This window comes from Coturnix japonica, chromosome 7 (genome assembly GCF_001577835.2).
Source record: "Coturnix japonica isolate 7356 chromosome 7, Coturnix japonica 2.1, whole genome shotgun sequence".
Lineage (NCBI taxonomy): Eukaryota > Metazoa > Chordata > Aves > Galliformes > Phasianidae > Coturnix > Coturnix japonica.
Window position 1 is genome coordinate 17,744,537 of NC_029522.1, and position 22,399 is coordinate 17,766,935.

The 22,399-nt window shown below is 37.3% G+C and overlaps 1 protein-coding gene and 1 long non-coding RNA gene across 10 annotated transcripts in view; one reads left to right on the forward strand and one right to left on the reverse strand.

Annotated features, from left to right (window-relative positions):
• Positions 1-22,399, forward strand: part of GALNT3 (polypeptide N-acetylgalactosaminyltransferase 3) — a 193,486-nt gene that overhangs the window by 162,106 nt on the left and 8,981 nt on the right. For 8 of the 9 annotated variants that reach the window (XM_032445903.1, XM_032445904.1, XM_032445908.1 and 5 more), the window contains one exon: positions 7,345-7,500. The exons of the other annotated variant lie outside the window; for it this stretch is intronic. The gene's annotated coding sequence lies outside the window, so the exon portion shown is untranslated. The remainder of the gene's footprint in view (positions 1-7,344; positions 7,501-22,399) is intronic. 9 annotated transcript variants of the gene reach the window in all.
• LOC107316753 overlaps positions 18,846-22,399 on the reverse strand; it is a 62,094-nt gene continuing 58,540 nt past the window's right edge. The window contains exon 8 of the long non-coding RNA XR_004307997.1: positions 18,846-21,387. This is a non-coding gene — a long non-coding RNA (uncharacterized LOC107316753). The remainder of the gene's footprint in view (positions 21,388-22,399) is intronic.

The following is a 22,399-nucleotide window of genomic DNA, read 5'->3' on the forward strand; positions in this document are numbered from 1 at the left end:
ATGCATACATTTCTCATATATCAATGCTTTTACCTTCTCAAGGCAGCCATAAGATGACATGAAGTTGATAGTCTTTGAAGTGAAATGAAGGATGCTAATTCTACCAGCGTTCTCTCATGCTATCTGCCTTAAGACTTGGAATCTCTATGATGCTGTAAAATTTTAAACCAATTAGATCTATTCTTTAGCCTTAGTAATCTTCAGTATCTTAGCAACGCTAAGGTGTGATTTGTTTGATGCATCAACAGTGCTAGTGGCATGTCTCATGCCGTAAATGGGTCATAAACAGTAGTGGGCAGTATATGATTTTAAGTGGTAGACAATAACAAATGCAAGAGCCTCTGTCATTCCAGGTATATTTAGAAACTGAGATATACACATTTTGTCTCTGGCAAAATCTCAGCTTTAAAACTATTCCGTGCAGTCTTCCCTCTGAGCAAGTTGATCTAACACACACCACTTTATTTAAACTGCATTTATCACCATCTCCTCGTTCATCAGCTATGAAATTGACTTATGCTGGTATATCCCACAATATGCTGCTCTGTGATTGCTGTTCTGCAGTACGGGTTTCTCTGCTCTGTGCATTTTAAGTATGGCAGCCTGCAGCACTGCATGTACTGCTGTTTTCTTTTTTCTCCCTCTCTTTATTCAGTGCAGGAGAGCCCAGAGTGTGTTCTCCTTCTTTGAAGGCAGAGGAGGCAACAAGCCCTTAACTTTAGACCTTTATTTGGGGAAACAAAATGAATCCTTGTCTTCAAAAGTTGTTCTGAGTCCTGCCAGCTTCAGGACCTGCAGTTCTGATTTAAAGACCTAAGCCCTGAAGGGTCTTTAACTTGAGCTTTACTGAAGGGTATGCCACAGAATTTGTGTGATGCTGTAAAATCATTTTGTGGCCATCTCTCAAACTCACGCTTCTCATGCAGATGTTGCAGTACAATTTCTTTCATGTTTCTGTACCTTTGCTGAGGTGTACAGCACTGTAAAAATATCAAGTACTCATAGAGAGGGGAGTTACCATGTTGCTCTAGCAATAGAGGAGGAGAATAGAAGTGAACGTTTCTGAATTGCCTTCAGTTGAGTGTTTATACAGTAATGCATCTACTGGTGAATCTCCATTGTGGAGATTAAAGGTGAGAAAAGCTTCTGCTGGGATATTCTAGCAGCTGTAATTTATCGGCTGCATCAGTAAGACTAGGCTCTTTGTCAGGCAATGAATAAGAACCTTTTGAAAGATAAATGGCGAGCCCTTAGAGAAATCCTGGGACATCGATCATGAAAAACTGATTGAAATTATCTCCTATGTGTTTGTGAATTAATCAGAATCACTTCATAAAATTACAACTGGAACCACTGTGAGGCAAAGAAGAAGTTGAATTTTGCCTTATACTGTGCTAGAGTTCTGACCTGGATTAAATAAAAAGCAAAGAAACTTTGCTCTTCAATGGCTCCTCTATTTCACTTAGCAGCTGCAAGATTCAGGAAAACAAGAATGGCAGATTCTGGAGGCTGGCAGTGTATGAGTGCATAAAGCAGAGGGACTGTGGTATAATGCTGCAGCAGCTTCAGAGCATGGCAGAGCATCTGAGCTCACCTGCAGTCTGCCAAATGCAGCATAGTAAGTATACGTATTTCCTCTCATTTCCTTGCAATCAATGAGAAAGGGATTATTTTTTGCCAAATCTTGAAAAGGCTTACTCTTCTTTCAAATACTTTCAATTCTAAATTCCATGTGTTCCTAATCTCACTCCTTGCTCACGGCTTTTTAAGTCTCATACTCCCAAAAATGACATGACTGTTGTCTTCTTTGATAATTAGTCACTAGCGCAACATTAAAACTGGTGGTTGCTGCTTTCTCTTTTTCTTGGTTGAATGATCTGATCTAATGCTGAAGCAGAAAAATGCATCTCAATAAATAAAGCTGTATGAGCACCTTGCAGGCACAATTAACTGCTTGGCACTACTTAGCTTCCTGTGCAGACCCAGGTAGGATGGAGCTGTGATAATGTTAAAGAATCTCAATAGCCATAGGCAGAGAATGGGAGCAATCCAGATACTGAGAGGAGGCTGAAATTTGTTCTTGTCCCTGTGCTTTTATGCAGAAGATAGAGGCCATTGTAAAGCTGGTGGAAGTTGCAACCTCCTCTACAATACCCTTGTGAGAATAAAATCTGATTTTCTTTTCTGCCTAACTAACGTCCTTTCCCATACACCATTGTTAGCATTTGCAGAGGTTTGTTTGTAATGATTATTCTTCTACTGCTGAAGAGTGCAGCTTTTCCATAACAGACCTCAGAGCTGTGTCTGTTTAGCCAAGTGTGGGAGAGGAAATGAGTAAAAAGCATTTTCAGAACCATGTTCAGAGATGGCTCTAACAGTGGCACTCTAAGATGACATAAATAATCAAAAAATGTTGTGAAGTTCAGGAGATTGTTACAAGGCTGTTTAGCTCAGAATGAACAACTGGAAAGCGCAGAGTAGTTGAAACTACCTAAAAGGTGATTTCTTTATCTTCTACCTTCCAGACAGAAAATTTATGGTTTGAATGTATTGCTGTGAATGTATTGTTATCATTGTTTAAGAACACTGCAGCATCTCTTTCTAAAGGCTGCCTAATCTCTTTCTGACCTCTAGAGCTATAAAGACCTCTAGAGCTATAAAGATGAGTGTTTGTGCCATTTACTGCAGCAGACGTCTTATCTTTATAATTAGTGCATTTTCAAAGCAAAGTCAGCTTCTTACTGCTTCTATTCCACTATGGTAAAGTTTATTTAAAACAGAAAGATATCTTATTGCGATGTCTGACATTGTCACAATACTGTTTGCTCTTTGTATTTAATGTACTTACATTAGACACATTTGATCAGGAAAATATTTGCATATGGCTAAATGCACTGCTTGCATTCTTTTTCACAGCCTGCGTGTTCTCAGCCATTGGCAAATGATCTTTGATTTTTGTTTAAATGTAGCTTAAACTTAAAATTGCTGGTAGAGGTCATCTTTGAGATGACCTTGTTTACATGCAGATGTTTGTGAGATGTGTATATACATCTTTGTGTCTATTAACTAAATTACTCATAAATTAAACAGGCTCTCCCCTGCCACTTCAGGTATACTCCTCTTTTCTCACAGTCCATTAAGCATCGGCCCCTGAAGGTTTACATTTTTAGAGTGCCTGTTTTATTGGATACAATTTCCTCATGAATGACTGCTGTGCTGAAAAAAACATCACGTCCATAAACTAGATATTTATATACTACAGTGTGCCTTGAACAAGGTAATATAGTTTACATAATTGCACATGTGAGAAAAAAGATCAATTAAAACTATAAGTGTAGTTACTTTCTTGGATCTGTACTCAGTATGTGTTGGCAGCCAGGCATGATGTGAAAGTTCTCAGTCTGGCTTCTTAAGGAGTTCAGGAGAAGTCTTACAGCTCTCGCTTAGCAGAGAGGTTAAGGTTGGCAATGTCACAAACAAAACTCTGACTTTTTTTAAAAAAAAGACCAAAACTTCACCTTAAAAGGATGCTAAGCAAGTGAGAACCATTATTTTCAAGCAACCGTTATATTTACTCATCCACAAGTCATTTGTCTGGTAATCATATCAAACCAAAACAATACAAGTTCTTGGCTGATATTTCTCTTCAGTCTCTATTGTACATTACGGGTTACATCTAAGATTTAAAAAGAGGTTAGTGGTATGTTCAGGACCTTGGCTCTATATTCATCAGATGAAGATTGCAACAGTTTGTTAATTCAAGAATGATGAGAGACTAAGAAGTAAATATTTACCAGTGTGAAGATTTTTAAGCTCCTTGAGTAGAAATAAATATCTTGATGAAAAATCAGGAGTGACTAAGATAAAAAGCATGATTACCTGTGTCTTGTATAGTGCAGTCACAGTCGGTCCTTCTGCAAGAGCATGAATAACTACTTGTAATATTGATAATTAGATAGGATCATAGAGTTGTTAAGGTTGGAAGAGATCACTGAGATCACCAAGTCCACTAATAAACTACCCCGCTCATTACCCCCGTCCCTCAGTGCCACATCTCGATGTTTCTTGAACACCTCCAGGGATGGTGACTCCACGACTCCCTGGGCAGCTGTGCCACTGCATCACCACCCATCCAGACAAGTTTTTCCTAATGTATGTTACAAATTAAAGAGATAGTAGAAAATGTTTCACTGATATTAACTTTTTCATAATTTAATATTGGATTTTCCATTGCCCATATGCATTTTCTTCAGTATTTCCATCCTGCAGGAAGTAGGAGCAGAAAATTAATATCATTTGTCATAGTTTTCCTGCTGGATGCCTCGATGGTTTAAATTTTCTTTTCTACTACTACTGAGAGTTTTTAATAAGCGTAATGGAGGCATATAATTTAGCGCCTTGGGGGAAGCCACGAAGGAAAATGTTTTCTGTGAGAGAAAATAAGTCTGAAATATTTTCAAGTGGAAATAATGATACATTTTTACTTTCTCTTTCTTAGCCTCTTTCCCTTAGCATAATTGCTGCTTAATAGTTTGCACAATGAAATAAAATTATATCATCTATTTTATTCTTAAAAGATGAGCTTTTTTTTTGTGTATGTGTGGAAGGGGAAACCAAATAATGCCATGCAGAAAAAAAATTGGCCTTTAGAAGCTCTGAGTTTCTATTGATCATTCCTTTTAAAGCATGTGAATGCAGTTCAGAGAAATGATTTTTTGGTCATTCGTTCAGGTTAGGGAAAACTTTTATGCTGTTATTGTGAACTGCGGAATTAAATAAAAGAAAGGAAAATGCTTCACTTGAAGAGATCTGAAAAGAAGAATTATGGTGTTGAGGAGTTTCAATTTGGATATGGCACCAAGCTGCTTTCTTTTTAATCTTTACTAATTTAAGGGTGTGAGGCTTATAGAAATGTAATGGACTTATGAACTGAAATCTTTCGCAATGGGAATTTCACTGTCTGTATTAGGCAATATTGTCCCAGTACTTCTATTACCAGAGAGACTAACAATAGGAAATAAGCCTGACTTTTACATCCCTGCTTGGTTTCTGCAGTAGTGAAGGCAAAGGAAGAATCTGAATTTCTTTTAACCCAGCTTGGAGTGATCCCTTGGCATTTTGGACAAAGAGTTAACTCCAACGTCTCAATACAGTCTCAGAATAAAAGGATATTATATATATCCTTTGTTGGACTCCATTTAGTGAAGTCGATATTACTGCTTGTGGTTGCATTGTGTTGACACCGACTTCTTTTCTGGAACAGTGAAAGGGACAGTGAAATAATGGGGTTTACAACAGAGTGCCCTTCCTGCCATAAGAGCAGAGGTGATGCACTGGTTAAAATTTGTGAGCAACTGCTGTGTGTCACTGTCTGTTTTCTAAGCACACAGCAAACTAATTTTTAATTGCAAGAGGAAGATTTGCTTTTCCATTTTCAGCAAATAGGAAGCATGATTCTCAGTTCATTGTAAGTTTTAATTATGGTATTTTCTTTTGCTGCATTTCATTATGAGAAAAGCATATTATTTAGCAAACAAGTACTTTCGGACCAGATCTCTTAGAGATCTGAGTTGTCTCACATTTTATTCAATGTTGCTAGAACTGCTGCTTGGTTCCTGATTTTCTCCTGAGAATTTGTGCTAGTATTTTTTTCCTATAGGATGCGATATTTAAGTCAAGTGATCTCACTCCCAAGACATTGCCTGCCAGCCTTATTAAGTAATTAGATTACAGGAGTCATGGTTACGGTTCAGCCTTTGTTGACAGGAATTCAGCAGGGAAAGCAGAACTTTATTCCAGACTATGGCACAGCACTTTCCTGGACGGGCAGGAGAAATATGTGAGCAGGAAAGTCTCTCTGTAACAGTGATTGCTTATTAATGTATAGAAGAGAAGAGCAATAAGTTATGAGTGAGTCTCAGGTTTCTTAAAATAGACTAGTAGCTGTTTTGGTTATGTTAGCCACAGTTTCTGTCTGGGCTTTACAGTACTGTGGCTACTGTGGAAAAAGGTGGAAGGAATTCCTTATTGCCTATCACAGTTACATGCTGTCATTGCCTTCTTCCTTTTGTTATCTTTTGGTTTATATTGGTTCTAAGGTGCTTGAGATTTTGTAAAGGAAACTGATACTTTAATGTAAAAAAGTTGCAGCACTTGTTTGGAAAATATTTAAACTTCTCTGTTTATTCCCCTCATGTTCCTACATGTTTTATCCGTAGAGGTTTCCAGACTCGTTGGTGGGTGTTTTTTGTAATCCATGACTATCTCACAATTTTTTCACAAGAGGTTGAATTTGAAGGCTAATGTCATTTTGTAGTTCTGACCTCTTAGTGGAAATTTGTCCTCTACTCACCAAAAAATAACAACTTGGAAAAGTTTTTGGTTTTCTATGTATTGCAATAATATCACTGTCTCAGTATTCCTTACAGATCCAGAGTGACATTTGCTGTTCCTCATGCAACTATGAAAATAGTGTACTGGCAATGCTCTCTTTTGCTTTGAACAATTCAGATCTCCCAGTTGCTGTTTGCACTACATGTCTTTCCCTGATATTTGATATTTTTTGGAATCTCAACAAATTCTGGGATGTTTAACAATACCAAATGGTAAAAATACTAATTTTAGTTCAGCCTTTCATGGTTGAAAAATATGCCTTCACTGTTTTTATGAATTCGTGCCTATCTTGCTTCCTCTATGTGAGATGGTTGCTAATAGTTACGGTTAGAAATTAGCTAAGTCTAGTGAGGACATTCACCTGAGTAAGAATTAACTTGAAGGGGGAAATCAGTATGGCCTAAATGCAAGTTCTTGATCATTAATTGTTCATTTTCCATTCATTGTGAAGACTAAGTAAGTCTTTATCTTAATTGCCTCAGTTGAAACATGTATTTGTTAAAATACTTTAGTTTTTAATCAAAATGTAAAACTGATTCTGTTATCTAAATAAAAAAAAAACACCCACAAAACATCAGTGTAGCTGGCCTGCTACTGATTGATTCTCTGATTTTGTTCCGTAACAATATATTTTATCACATCAGGTATTTTGACAGTTACCCAAGGTGTATTTTCTGTATGAAGGTGTGCAGGTACTGTGGATTGGTATATTTCAGGATGCGTGATCTAAAGTAAAAGGGTAGAGCAATAGCAATACAAGCATATGGTAACCAGATGTCAACCAAGCATGAAGTCAGAAAAGGTCATATGTAGAATCTTACAGCAGCTCAGCAAGAAATAGGAGAAAACAAATGCACTGACATTTTCTAGAAATTTATTTCTGAACTCTTCAAAAATATATATGGGTACACAGTGTTGGCTTATGAATTTAATGTTAATGTGCATTCACAGGAAAAACCTTCTAAACATCAGATTGTTGAGCAGCCGAGAGATCTGGTCTCCAACAGTGGGAAGCTTTGAGTGACTCCCTGTTGTCCTGCAGCCCGCAGTCTGCTAACGCACAAGTTCCTAATGATTATAAAGGCTGTGTAGCCAGGTTGCCTCCAAGTAAGTCTTCCATTCCTTTTATTCCTTTTATATTGTGTTCTTTTTCTCTCCAATCTGCAGCAGGGCAGCTGAGGAAATGTTTAAGGACTTCCCCTCATTCAGCTATAAAAGGTACAGAGCAGAAAGACACTCAAGCACTAAGTTCTGCATTTGCATTATATGTCATCAGATTAATGTCTCATGTGAAACTGATTTTTACCTGTGTTTAATGAACCACAATTCTTGGTGACTCTGTCTCTTGGGATGACAGTGTCTGCAAATCTGGTATCTACCCAGTGCCTTGGTAACTTGCTTTGCTGAGCATTTTGTATGTGGGGAATAGAAGGCAATCAAGCCTTAAAAGCATACAGTTAGATTTTTCTGGTTACAAACATTTCTGAATAGTTGATGAACAAAAAGTCAATGTAACGCGTACTTCTTGATTGCAGAACAGACCGTCAAGCACTATAAGTCAAGATTATACTGTATTTTCCTTGTACTTGATGAAGTTAGTAGTACATACTCATATTAGGCTTATTTGTGGAAAGCACCTGTTTCATGTGGGTTTACTTTTCCAATTATAACCACAAGGTAGATAGATATGGTGCATATTTGAATCTTATTCATCAGGAAAGAGAAGTTATGTGTCTGCTTAATGTGGTTCTGTGTGCGTAAAAATCCATGTTAGTACTAGCTCAGGTATTTCTGAAAGGCTCCCTAGTGCACAACGTACGCTGAATTAACATTGTGCAAGTTCTTTATCTTGCTTTAATTCCTACTAAGGGACTACTAATAGTAATCCAGGTTTATAGAGAACTGTTTATTTACTTCTCTAAAGTAAATCCTTAATTTCCTCAACTTTTCTACATTATTATTAATGTTCTTTCTCCTGTCTTATCTTATGCATGTCCTTCAGACTCAAAAGTCTTTCTTTGCTTTTTGATATGGATCAGGTAGAAGATAGAACTTTTTCTTTATATCCAATCAAAATCTCTCCTCTTTTAGTTTGAAACCATGTTCCTTTGTCCTATCACCACAGACCCTGCTAAAGAATTTATCCTTTTCTTCCGCAGCCCCCCTTTAGATACTGAAAGACCACTCTCAGGAATGCCTGGAGCCTTCTCCAGGCTGAACAGCCCCAGCTCTCAGCTTGTGCTTGTAGGGAAGTGTTTGAAATTAAATGTATACTGCTCAATTATAGAGTTCATGCTCAGTCACTTAAATGCCTGTCTTTGTACACATTGCCAATATGTATGCATTGTGATCTTCCAAATACTTCTGTATTTCTCATTCTGTAAATGATCAATGCGCACAATTGCACATGTAAATGTTAGTCACTAGTAATTTATTCTTTAAAATTATTCACTATAATTCCATCAGTAGGGCTGTATGTTGAGTCAGCACTTCAAACCTCTGTTTAATCTAAATTCTCCATTATTGGTCCAAACTGTGTGTGTGTGTGTGTGTATATATATATATATATGCCAATAATAAATATATTTGGATCCAGATATTCCACTGATGACTTTGCTGATCTAATGCCAGCTCAGAATCTGGCTTGTGATTCACATTTTTCATTCCTAAACTTTTTGGACTCAATGCCCCCCCCCCCCCCCCCTTTTTTTTTTTTTTTTTTTTTTTTTTTTAAGGAAATTTACATTTTCTTCCATTGTTTCCAATGGAAATAAGAATGGTCTTGTAATTCCCCTGTGGTTATATTTCATTGGGTTATCACCTTATGATAACTCATTACATATTTCATATCAATACTAATCCATGTGTACTGCAAGGGGCAGTGGTACAAAGTAGAACATAGAGGACTTATGCATGCTATGGCTTGCTTTTCATACCGTTTTATTTATTATGTTACCTTCAAGTCCTGGTGGGATGTGCTTTAGGTTTAGCACAGTGGTCTATACAAGCATGAGAATGAAATCCTTAAAAACTGCTTTCAGATCAGAATTAATTAACTGGATGAAAGACCCTGGTTTTCTTTTTTTGCCAGAAAAATGTGATCTTTATGTAAACTCAAACTGCTCTGTAAGTCAAGATGTTTGACTGAACATGTTATGCCTTGAAATAATCATCCTTTGATTAGAAACTGCTGGCAATGCTCAGCTGATGCAAAGGGTCATTTATTCTGTTGGAAAAACAAGTATTTGAAAATAACAAAGAATAGTTAGCCCTGCATGCTGATATTTATTTATTTTTTAGTTAGAGTGTTTGACAGTCACTGAAGAGGCTGAAAACAGGTTTGAATTTAGATTTTACATGTACAGATAACAGCTTTTTCAGTTTCAATTGCATAAATCCTCTTTAACTTCATGGGAACTACTTCAGGTTTGCTCCATGATAACACAAATGTTTTGCAACACAAATGCTTTCCTATCTATGTAAAATTGCAAATCTTTCTCAATTAATTCCTTTTGCTAAATGATGTGGCCAATCAGCAAAGCACTTGGAATACAATTTTGAAGGCTGCATTATTCAGTTATCAACAGATTAGTGTCATTTTCTAATTCAGTCTAAAGTAATGTGCAAGAAGACATACAACTACCTTGGAGGAATGAGCAAGTATATTGAAACTGGCAAGGGAATACATCAGTAAAACAGATGAGAATCAGTCTTGAAGGAGTATAAGAAATGAACAACATCATGAAATAAATGCTGTTATGTTCTGGCAGACTTTCTTTGGTGATGACTGCAGAAGGACGGGAAAGTGAAATTTTACAGCAGAATCATTACATGAAATCTTAGTAAAATCCTTAGAAAAATAAAGAACAAATTGCTTTCCAACGCTTTGTGTTAATAAATTCTTTTAAAGAATATCTCAATGAGCAAGTGCTATTCTGATCAATGAAATGTACTAACCATTCAAAACAAAGTAGATGACAAAAGTCCAAAAGACTCTATGGAACAGCAAAATCACAGTGAGAAACTCTCAAATAACAGGAGAAACTCCAGCAAAACTTTCATCTATGTAAGATTAATTTCTTGAGAGTGTGACCAGGACAGTAACAGTGAACAGTCTAGAGGGTTGGTAGGATGTCCTGTCTCTTGATGTAATGTTTATGGTATTTATTTCCTTTGTTTCCCATGTGTTAAAGCCTTCATTGTTCTAATTAAACTCAGCTTGAAAAGCTGTTAGTGAAGAAGATTAGGTAACTTCTAGCAGTTTGTTTTTGGTAGCTGGTCTCTGATTTATAAACATGTTAGTGTATCATGTAATCTTTGTGTTATTCTAACAGCTTATTACTGTCATCACACCATGGCTGTGTTATCATTCTAATTAAGTATCGGGAGTAAGAAGCAAAAAAATCACCAACAAATGGATCAAATGTTCCTTAAGCCTGTGAGAATTATCTAACTCAGGGGACTTAAAACGAGATATATATAACTTCCAACTATATGTCAGAAGTCAGCTCTTTTGAATCATAGAATCCTTGGAGTTGAAAAAGAGCTTTAAAGGTCATGTAGTCCAAATTCCCTGCAGTGAGCAGGGATATGCACAGCTAGGTCAGGTTGCTCCCCCAGGGCTGGATCTACAATAAAAGACATAAATTCAGAATTTGATGCTTAAATATTGCTTACCATTCTATCTCACATCCAGACTCTCAGCTGTCATGGAATGGGATCAGGGTGTGCTGATTGTAAAAGAGTTACGAGGAGTGATACCAATTGAATGTCCAACTTGAGCTGGGTGTAGATAAATTTTAATGCTTTCCATTTCTAGAAACTTCATGTTCATGTTCTAGTATTTCAGAAAATGCCATTTTTCCTATGGGGACATTGATTCTCTAACACAGAAGCACCACTTGATATTTCAGCATTCAGGGGACTGTAGGACACATAGTTGCGAAGATGCTGTCATTTTATTGCTAATGTCAGTGGTAATTAAATAATGCAGAAGTAGTATACATTTTACATTTTATGCTTGAACCCTCAGATTTGTTATTTTTTCCTTTTTAATCAAGCAAGATAATTAACATTTAGGAAAACAAATATTTTGACAGCTTTTCAATGAGAAAAACTCTTTAAGTAATAGGAATTAGGCATGAGAAGGGAAAAGCTAAAGTATAACCAGAACTAGTTTTTTATATTTTCAAAGTAACCCTCTATAGTAGTCTAACTTGTGTATGATATTTTTCTAGATTATTATGCTCTATGAAATGTCTCTGGGTTTATGGAGGCCAAGATAACAGAATAATAGCATCGAATTAAATAAAAGTGAATTTTGGTACTTAAATACATTCGGTACAGAGTTTTGTAAGTCTAGTGAAGAAGGGGAACCTACAGTGAAAGCTCACAAGAAGATGCCAGAACTGTTGTCCTGGTGATGATGACTTTCACAGGAGAGTATTATTATTTTTTTTCCCCTAAGAAATCACTTACTCAAACCTCTCTTTCCAGACTTACGTGCATGTTGAGCATGAGAAGAGAGGTCAGTTGCTTTCATAATGAGTACTTAAGAGGCTGTCAAAGGAAAGAGTCCTATTCACCACCACCTCATTTTCTGTGTTCCTCCCAAAGAATGTTCATAAAAATGCTCAGGGGGGAATCCACCAATCCCAGATACTAAAAGTAACATTCTAAAGCTGCAGAAGCTGAAGAAACACAAATGTAACTCATGTAAGCATTCTGAGATGTAATTTCTGTTTGTGCTTTATAAAGCCATTTTAGGGGGAAAAAAATAGTGAAAATAGTAGTAAATGAAATTCAGATACTTTATACTATATACCAGAGATTTGCAAGCAACTCCAGCATAAATTAACATTTGTCTAAAGGAGTATTCACTCGATGTGGAACTGTTGCATGAGAAGTATTCTATTTCCTACCCCAGTCTTGCCATAAAACTGGAGATGTTCTGTAGTGGCAAAAAGTCTTAGGTTTGTAGAGACATGTCAGAGTCCTTTGTAGATACATCTAATGTGTGCATTTTGGAGCTGCCAGTAACTGCTTACATCTTTGTGGTGTTCAGAAGCTCCCTAGGAAACCAGATCTCTGTGACCTGCATCTCTAATGTCTTTAGCTGTATTTTGAGGTTACTTCTATCATCAAGCAGTGCCTAAAATCTGCATTTTCTAGAATATAATTCAATTATGTATAAGCTTAATAATATTTCTAGGATGGATTTTACGCCAAGTAACAGTTGTCACATGCATTGAAATAACAAGAAGAAAAACCCAAAAGTAAGACAGCAGCAGCCTAAAACCTAAGGCTGTAATCAATTTTCTATGTGTGCATAACTACTGATGATGCTGTGGGGATTTACATGTATATCACGTTGAGAATACACCTCGTGGAGCTTCTATCTGAAAGTCAGTGCTTATTAATATGATATAATTAAATGAATACAAGAGGGAAATAACTGATGAGTGATGTGAAACCATAAATCATGGTCTGGCTCGCAGAAAATGCGTGGATGTGAGTAGCTTCCATTCAAGTCAGGAGTAGTTTGTAGTATTCAGTGCAATTTTGCTTTGGAAGAATAAATAAATGATAAATGTGCCTCTGTAAGAATATTTGGCCTTCAGAAAATATGCCTATGTTTTATTCACTTGATAGAAAATCATCCATTCAGGTGTGCACTGGTGGCTGGAAAGAAATACCCATACTTGTTCATATTCTTCCCACCTCAAAAATATGATCTTTGTGACACTAAAATTATTTAAAGTACTCTACAGGGTCTGCTTTTCTAGTATTTTTTTATTGAACATGTGTGAGATACCAATACAGCTGTCCTGTGTTTTTGTACAGAAAGGCGAGCATCAGCTGTGATAGAGCTCTGCAGCTTGTAGTACTGGCCAGAGCAGTAGGAGAAATGAAGGTCCTAAACATGAGTACAGAGTGGGGTGTAATTTGTGTTCATGCAAATAAACCTGAGGAATATTAATGGTGACTCAATCAGGGTGAAACAGCAAGAATACAATTCACAAGGGAATTCAGTTCAGTCCTGGGTGGACTGAATCTTGGGTCTGTGCCCCACTCCTTCCAGGATATATGCAGTCATGTATGTCTGCAAATAAACATTTATATGTTTTCATATGCTTCTGAAATAAAGAAGTTTGTCAGAAAAGACATAGGGATTCTAAGAAAGAATGGAATTAATACAAAAACTGTGCTCAGACATTCACTGTACAGCATTTGTCACACCTTTCTAAATATGGTTAAAAATCTGGCTGTCTTAATGATTATCTCTAGAACACTGAACAGCGTGTGTTGGTACTTGCTGCTATTTCCTCTTAAATTAAGCCAAACTTGAGTCTCTGATTCCACTTAAATTATGATCAGCTAAACATAACTAAAACATGGGTAGGGATTAAATTGAGCCAGGAGAGGTTTAGGGTGAATATTAACAAATATTTCTTCTCAGAAAGAGTGGTGATGCAGTGGCATAGGCTGCCCAGGGAGGCGGTGTTCAAGAACTGTGGGGAATGTCACATTGAGAGACGTGGTCAGTGAGTGTGGTGGGGGATGGATTGGAGTTGGATTTGGGATCTTAGAAGTCTTTCAACCTCAGTGATACTATGACTCTATAAGTACCATTTTCTTTGGGAGTACTTTCTAGATGTTTTTGTGTCGACTGTAACTGATCATTGTAATTTGTGCTTGTCATACAAGGCAATTATAGTAGAAGATAGATATTTCTCTGGCCTTTTAAATCCAAAACAATTTTTTTCATCTCCCTAATGTCTGTCCTGTTTACTGCCATTGACTTCTACGTAGAACATAGAATCAGCTTTCTTTCTTTTTTTTTTCTTTTGCTAGATTGTCTTTTGCAGGGAGACATTGCTAACTAAAAGCTATTTAATTTAACAGTTTTCAAGAATCAATACTTAATTAAATTAAAACAGAAGTAGCTTATGATTTTTTCCTGCTGATAAATGCAAGTGAAACTCAGCTAGATTGAATGGAATGACATCTTTCACATTCAGAAGCATTTTGGCCTTGGTTTGCAATCCTGGAAAGAAGTATGGCATTATGCTGTTCTTCCTTTTAGTGACAGAAGCTTTCACAATAAACATTTCTTTTAATTTCTGACTTGCTATAAATGACATGGCATGATAAGGTTATCTGGTACTGTGGTCTCCTGCCAGGGACAGAGCAACTATTCATTATGCGTTATATTGCACAGACACTAATCATTTTTCTTACCCCATCGGTCTAGCTCATTATTCTCTAGGAAAGCCATTTTATGAACTGCCAGCAACTTATTTATAAATGGGTTTATGCCATTTTTTGTTTTGAACAAGGAGGTAGTCCTTTGTGAATTAGGAACACGAGGTTGTGCCATTTGACAATGCATTGTGACGTAGTGACCCATCTACAGGACGATCTATCCTTTCTGAGTCACAATTTGAAGTGACATCATTATGTGTGTTTTTTTTCTCAGATGAATTCATATAGCAAGAAGGAAGCAAGCAGGTAACCTGGATCATTGAAGAGCCCCTTAATGTTTTTGTTATTGCTTTTATTTTTATTTGATTTCGTTATTTCTTCCTCATCCATTTTGCAGGAGTGAGACTGAATTTGTATAGCTTTCTGGGGCACTGAGTAACTAATACTGGCTCTTATGATGAGGTATAGGGTGTATTCAACTTCATCTACAGTGTCGAGAAAATAAAGTTTGCTGTGCTAACGTTTTAGAATGTCTTTTAGTGTACTGTTTGTAGTCAAAGAGAATGTTATCTGGATGATGGGTGAAGTGTGTAGCCTAATTTAACTGCAAAGAGAATGCCAAAAGTGTGCTGTTCTTGTTTTTATAAACTATTTGCTCTGTTTATAATGTCCTTGACAGCTGGAAACTGAAGTGGTTGTTGCACAGTTGTCTTCCAACTTTGTGTCTAAGCTTGCTGGTGTATGAAGTCTCAGCTCATAGTTTTGATTGCAATATCAGTGGCTTTGCTGTTTACTGCAAAAATATGTATATGTATTAACATATAGAAAAGCATATAGAAAAACAAGAGGCTAGGAGGTCTCCTTTTATATGCTTCCTGAAGTCTTTGTGATATCACTATTAGCAGAAAACTGCCTGCCAGCAATGTCAGCCATCCATGTGGTGGTAGAAGACATGTTTTGAGGTATGAGATAGGTTTATGGCTCTGAAGTTGTTCTTAGCGTGACTTTCCTCTGTCCTCAGATTTATAGATTTAGAGCTCTGGTGAAGGCAGCATGGTTGTAATGCTAAAGATTTCTGAAAAGCTTTTAGCGGCTTGAATTCTACAGCCAATTTATTGCTGAATGAAGCCTGGAGAAGTAACAAAGAATTAAAAAATACCCAAAAAGATTAAGCATATTGGGCTCTACAAGTGACTTAATTTTCATAGCATTTCACTAACAGCAAAACTGTTTGTTACAGGCACAAACAGCTTGGGGAAAAAGCAAGCGTCTTTTTTCCTAACTCTGCTGTTAGAAAGTAATTCGGAGACACTCTGCACATGGAGAATTGACTACATTTCAGCATGACACTGCAAACTGTCCTTATTGCAAAGTCATACTTTTTGCTAACACAAAATAAATGAAGATAGTTTCTTTTGCAGTTGTTCGAACATCCAGGCATGTTGCCCACCATTGCTCTACACTACAAACAGAAGTGTTTAAACTGTTTCCCTACTGAATGATGCCAGATCCATCTGTGTTTTTCAGTGTTTTTTTTTTTTTTGTTTGTTTGTTTTTTTAATATGTTTCTCCTCCTGGAGATTTTTCTTGAAAACATCAGAACAGAATGCAGAAGTCTGGGAGATTTTAGCTGTGTCATAGATTTATCATGGCATTTTTGGTGAAGTTGTGTGCTCCATGTCTTCCTATGTCTTTGCTAGAACTACTGAAGAGCAATTGTCAAGTCTTATTTCAAAATGTTTTATTATTTAAATATATATTTTATGATTGCTGTTAGTAATTTTGATTTATTTTTATAATATCAAACTTAGAAACTTAGCAAGAGCTATCAGTCTTACCCTTCATCAGATTACTATTTGCTCTCTATGTGGAATGAGAAAATAGTACTTCATGCAAGATTTGTAGGGGAAACAGGTTTGACAGACTGCCAAATTGCGTGTTGGGTTGGTTTCTACCCCTTGAAAACCTTAAGGCCACCTTCAGCAGGTTATCTTTTCTAAGATCTTAGAGTGTCTTACCATCAAAACCTTCCTATTTGATATTACGTGACTTCAAAGTCAACAATTTATTTAGAAAATAACATTATGTTCCATTTTGCAGAACTAAGGGGCTTGGTTGTGAATATTTATTGTCTGCTGCTGTTGTATTTTGAAGAAGTAATTTGCTACCTTGTGTCGTGGTTTGGTGATTTTTGGTTGCTGGTATTCCACATCATAACATCATGTGGTGCACTGGGAGTTAAAGTGTTAATGCTCCAGTTCTGGGTACCTGCACCGAGGAGAAGAACTACATTCCCCAGTGGACTTTGCAGTCAGAGAGGAGATATAACTCCTGGCAAGGTCACCTGATTGGGCTTTTTGTCTCGGTGCTTCTCTCCTTCACCTGGAATGGAAGGTTCACAACTTATAATAAAAACAAACAAAAAAAAAAAAAACAACCAAAATTACTTTGGAGAGTCCTGTGTAACTCTCCAATATATACTTTCCAGTTTGCGCTCTCTTTGTGTTCCAATAGACTGGAAAAAAAATAACACAATTCTAGCTTCAGAGGTGTCACTGAGTATTTGTCCTCCTAAGGTTTGCTCTTGATGTACACACAGTGAAAATAAGGAGGCCTACAAATACTATAACTAAAGAGTTGCAGCAGATTCACTCATTTGTGAAATTATTTTCTAAAAGCTAGAAAGTACACTTTATTAATGACCATTGCAGGGTCATTTGCATTTCAGAATATAAATTATTTGTGTCATTACTGTCAAAATCACTACATCCAAAATATCTGCTGAGGAAAACAAACTGATGCTTTGAAGTTAAATGTTGTGAAAATGTATTTCTGTCAAACAGGGGCAGAACTGATGAATGGTGGAAGCATGAGACAGATGTTACTAGTTGTTACTGGCGCAGATTTAAAGGAAATACTAATGACAACTAAACCTTGTACAAAACTTCTCTTGGTTTACTGATGGAAGATTTTAACAAAATATTTAAACTTCTGTTTAAAGTATACAGCTATTTTATAACTCATTGTCTCATGTTGATACCTTGTTGGATTGACCTTAATGCTTCTCTGGACATTTTTCACTTATGCTTTAAAGGTTTCTGCCCGGTTGGGTAGCAACCTCTTATGTTGCTGGATAGTCTTTACTCAGAATTCCCAAATGTTAACTCTCACTCACTACCTGACTGCAATGTTTGTGCTGACTGTGTGGTCATTCCCTTTTACTGCTTGGTAAGAGGAGGATAAAACAACCCTCTATTTTGTATGTTGGTGTTTGGATACATTGCCATGCACACCCGTCCTTTCCCTCACCCACTCACCCCTTCACATTTACACACACCTGCACACATCCTTTATACTTGATTAGATCAAGCAGAGCATTAATACTTTCCCTACCTCCTAATTAATTTTGGGTAAGGTGCATTCTGATTAGGTATTTAAGTCAACAGTCTTATGAAGCCCTGGGCTGTGGTTTTGCTGCTCATTAGTTTGCACCCAAAATGTTCTCCTGGGGCTTGGGATTGACATTCAGTTTGTGTTCTGCAGTGAGTAAAGGACAGCAAGAGTTTGATGAATTTGTTTTTCCCAGGAGGAGAGATCAAATTAGAGCCACTTCTCAGCTACTCACTTGTTCCTTGGGGAAAACAGTCCAACAAAGCCCTGCCTTACTCCCTGCCCATCCATACGGAAGGCAGAAGTTCTGTCAAATACATTTCTCAAAGGGCTTTCTCTTCTTCTCCTGTTTAGCTAAATAAGAAATTTCACAACAGGCCTCTGAATATCTTGTTCTCACTGTGGCCGCATTAAGTTCTACAAGGCAGGAAATGTGCCTGGCATCCAACCCTGCAGCCACCACAGGGCACAGAAAGTTTTTGTATTCTTGTCCATTTAATGAGCAAACATCAAATTAAATGAAGTCTCCCTTCCAGCTTGAAGCTCACAATTACGGATTGCTTCTTCAACTTTCTTAATTTTCTTTTAAGTTGCTCTAGTCTTTTGAAGTTTGCTGACATGCAAATAGAGGAATTAATTCCCTTTGAAGATCGGAGCTGCTCATTATACCTTTTTAAAATACATATGAAGAAAAAAATTAGTTGCTCCACTCTTAGTATTGTATGCACGTCTTGCTTATTATCATGTGTCTTTTATCTTTATTTTCTGCTTTTTTAAATTTAAAAATAAGGAAACTGTAAAAGGATTTATCTATCTTTATTAATTTTAAAACATAGTGTAAGTTATTTGCAAGGTCTTTTGAAAAACAGTATCCACAATCTGTTCTGCAATGCAGTTTTCCTCTGCTCTTCATGTGAAAGTGTTTATTACAGCAAGGGCTCTGTTCACAGCATCTCAGCTGTTGTTTGTTGGAAAGCCCAGTGCTGAAGTATTTTCTTTGGGGTGGAGGAAAAAATGAAATGGGCTTCAAAACAAATTGGAGAAAGACTAAGCCAGACTTTGTACTGATTGGTTAGAAACATAAGGACTTAGCTGAGCCTCTTCTAATCTTACTACTTCAAAGTGGAGTAAGTTGTGGTTTTCATATCTGTTAAAATGTGTGGAGCAAAGATTGTTTAAATCCCCCAAGCTCTGAAGACCTGCTGTGTGTTATCAACTTTTTCTTGGAGGGGTGGGAATAGATGTGCTTTTCTTTGGCTGCATTTAATGTACTGCTTAGAGCATGCATGTGGAGTACAATTGGAACAAGAACTGCTTAAGGCCAGGCTGGATGGAGCCCTGGGCAGGCTGATTTGGTGGGTGGCAACCAGCCCACAGCAGGGGGTTAAAATTGGATGGTCTTTGAAGTCCCTTCTATCCCAACCCATGTGATTCTAGGATTCTGTGAATAGAGAACCATAAAAAAAAGATTGGTCTGCATTTTTCCTTCCTGATTATTTAAAATGTAGTAAGGTATATCAAGTAAAAATAGTTCACCCTGCTTCTTTATATTTAGTAGATACTGTAAGGAGCAAAGCTGTCTGAATTAAAAACAAAAATTACGAGGCATGGACCTCTGCTCATGAGTTGTTGCAGGCTGAGGTGTGCTAATTAATCCCTGCCAAAGATTTGTCCCTTCAATTAGCAGCCCCTTAAACATACTATCTGGATCATGCATGGTTGCCTTTTGGGGAATATCCAGGTTATGCAGCTTTTATGATTCTGACCCTCTATGCCAGTTACAAAGTCATCTCAAGAAGAGGAGTCAGTCTGTTTAGCAGAGGAGTGACTCTGCGGTGCTTCAAGGCAAATCCCAACCAGGTAACCATGACTGAAGGCTGCAGATGGAGTCTGAATACAATAAATTTGCCCCCATCCAGACATAGTGCAAGCTTCACCTCTAAACCACGTGCTTGTGTGTATAAGTGTCATACTTGTGGCTAACACACAGCACTGTCAGATCTAGAGTGTTGTAGTAACTCTTTTGGTATATGTAGACTCTTAAGGTGAAGGCACAGTGCACCCTATCCTGTCTGGATAAGGCTCTAGCATGACATCCAAAAAAGATAATCAGAAGCATGTGCACTTCCTCCTTAGTGGAGGTGCTCAGATATTGAGCTGGGATATGGTTTACTTGCAATAATCTGCCTTTCCATTTTCTGTTCAGTTTTCTCCTAGGTATTGTTATTATTTTTCATTTCTGTCAGTGGCTTCACAGAAGTGTGAACTTAACCCTGGGGGTGGTGCACATGCAGAAGTTTTCCCCTAATTATCCAGGTTAAAACTAAAGACACTGCTGGTTTAAAGTTACCCCACAGAAACTGAAAATGTTAAACCATGGTGAAATTGGAGGAATGGGGCTGAGATTTTAGCTAAGACTCTCCAAGGAAGTTTGAGGCAATACTATAGCCCCAGCTTCTCACCCCTCCCCATCCCATGCTAATCGAGCAAATGCTTGTCTCTAATCTCTTATTCCAAGCTTTGGCTGCCACAGAACAAACAAAGCATAAAAGCACTGATATTAAACTATATGCTTTAATAACTTCTTATCCTATTTACATGGTTATGCTTTTATTTTCTGGGGAATTTAAGGGTGATTCAAATTACACTCTTTGAGTCCTTTTAGTGGTTGGTAAGAAAATAGAGTTTTTGACTCGGAGAGCCCGATTCTTCTCCCAGTTGTACCACTGCAGCTTGCATATGCTGGTAATGTAATGGAGGGGGCTGCAGAGACTCTGAGGGGGCTTTTAATTTTAAAAGAGATGGCAAGTATCCATTCACTAATAAATCATCTGTAACAGTTCTGTAAGGAAGAAAAAAGGCTGAAGGCATTTGATTTTGATATTTGTATTTTGCCTACCCTCTAGGTTCATGGATTTAACAGTAGCTTGAAGTAGCTACATATGGGCATATGGCTGGCCATTGTAGTAGTGGAGAACTGTTGTTTTATATAAACTTTGTTATAACTGAGAACATAGTGAGAAATTTATCAGTCAGTGTGATTTCTCCCTAGAACCTTATTCTTGCACTTCTGTTCCATGGCAGTAGTTTTATTAGGTCAAGAAAACTCTCATAGATTTATTGTCTTTGTCTTCTATGTGCAAGCTCATCTAATAAGACTTGTAGTACTTGCAGCCTGGAAAATTAGCTCGTGAACTCTTTGTATCCTTGTCTGTCCATCACAATCTCCCACAGATCAAGCTAGCAAGAAGACTTAACTGTGATCCTGTCTTTTTTTATCATTGACTGATGGTGGCTCAGGTGGCAGACATTGATGAAATGCAGCAGAGGTTCCTGTTTTGCATTCAGATTGCATCACACTGTTTTCTTTCTTGTTCCATGGGGTAACCACTGCTGTCCCTAAAATTAAAAAATAACTTGTTCACTTACATCACATATCTATAAAGTGCCTATAATTTCACAGACTGGAGTAGCTTAATTGTCCCATGGCAGTAATTCCCTTTTGCTTACTTCCAATTTATATCTGCAATTTGGTAGAGGCGAGGCCAAAGGGAATTAATGCGTTTAGATCCAATATAGTGATAAATATTGACAGTAAAGTGATTTACTGGCTACCTAATGAGATTTTAATTGATCTACAGGTGCTTTATGTACTTACAGCTCAGTCTTGAGCTTAGATAGTATTTGGAGGTTTATGGCCTCACTCTTTTCAGTATCTGTCTAGCAGTTGCTATGTGATGCATAAAATAGTGTCACCTCTCTGCAAATGACTCAGACGTGTGGGCTGTATTAAATATTCAGATGTATGAACTTCATAGGCATATCAGTTTGTGCCTCACTGAATTCAAACAAACCCCTAATGTCTCTTATGTATGTATGTGTTACGAGGTCTCTCTCCTGGTTTGCATGCGTGATTTGTACTAGACTTAAGAGACTCAATACCAGCTCACAGCAAGGAGATTGATCTTTTTAAAATTATGTATCCCATTATTTTTTGGAGTTATAGACTTGTGTCCTGTAGTTTTGTTTACCTCTGACAGCAGTATTTTAGCTGTATGCTTTAAACCTTTATTTTGGTACACTGTGCCCATATGGGCAGTGAGATTTTTGAACTGTTTGCACCCCTTAAAGACCTCTGTGTTAGCCAGATCCCTTATAGGTAAGGCCATATCCAGAATAATTTTTCTTTTGGACTAACAGAACAAGAATGGAGACACTGGAACAGGTTTTTCAGTGAGATTGTGGAGGCTCCATCCCTAGAAGCATTCAAGGCCAGTCTGGATGGGGCCATGTAAAACCTGGTCTGAAGGGAGGTATCCCTGCTTATAGCAGAGGGATGGATGTAGATGATCTTAAAGGACCCTTCTAACTCAGACCTTTTTAGGACACTACAATCCATTTTATGATTCTA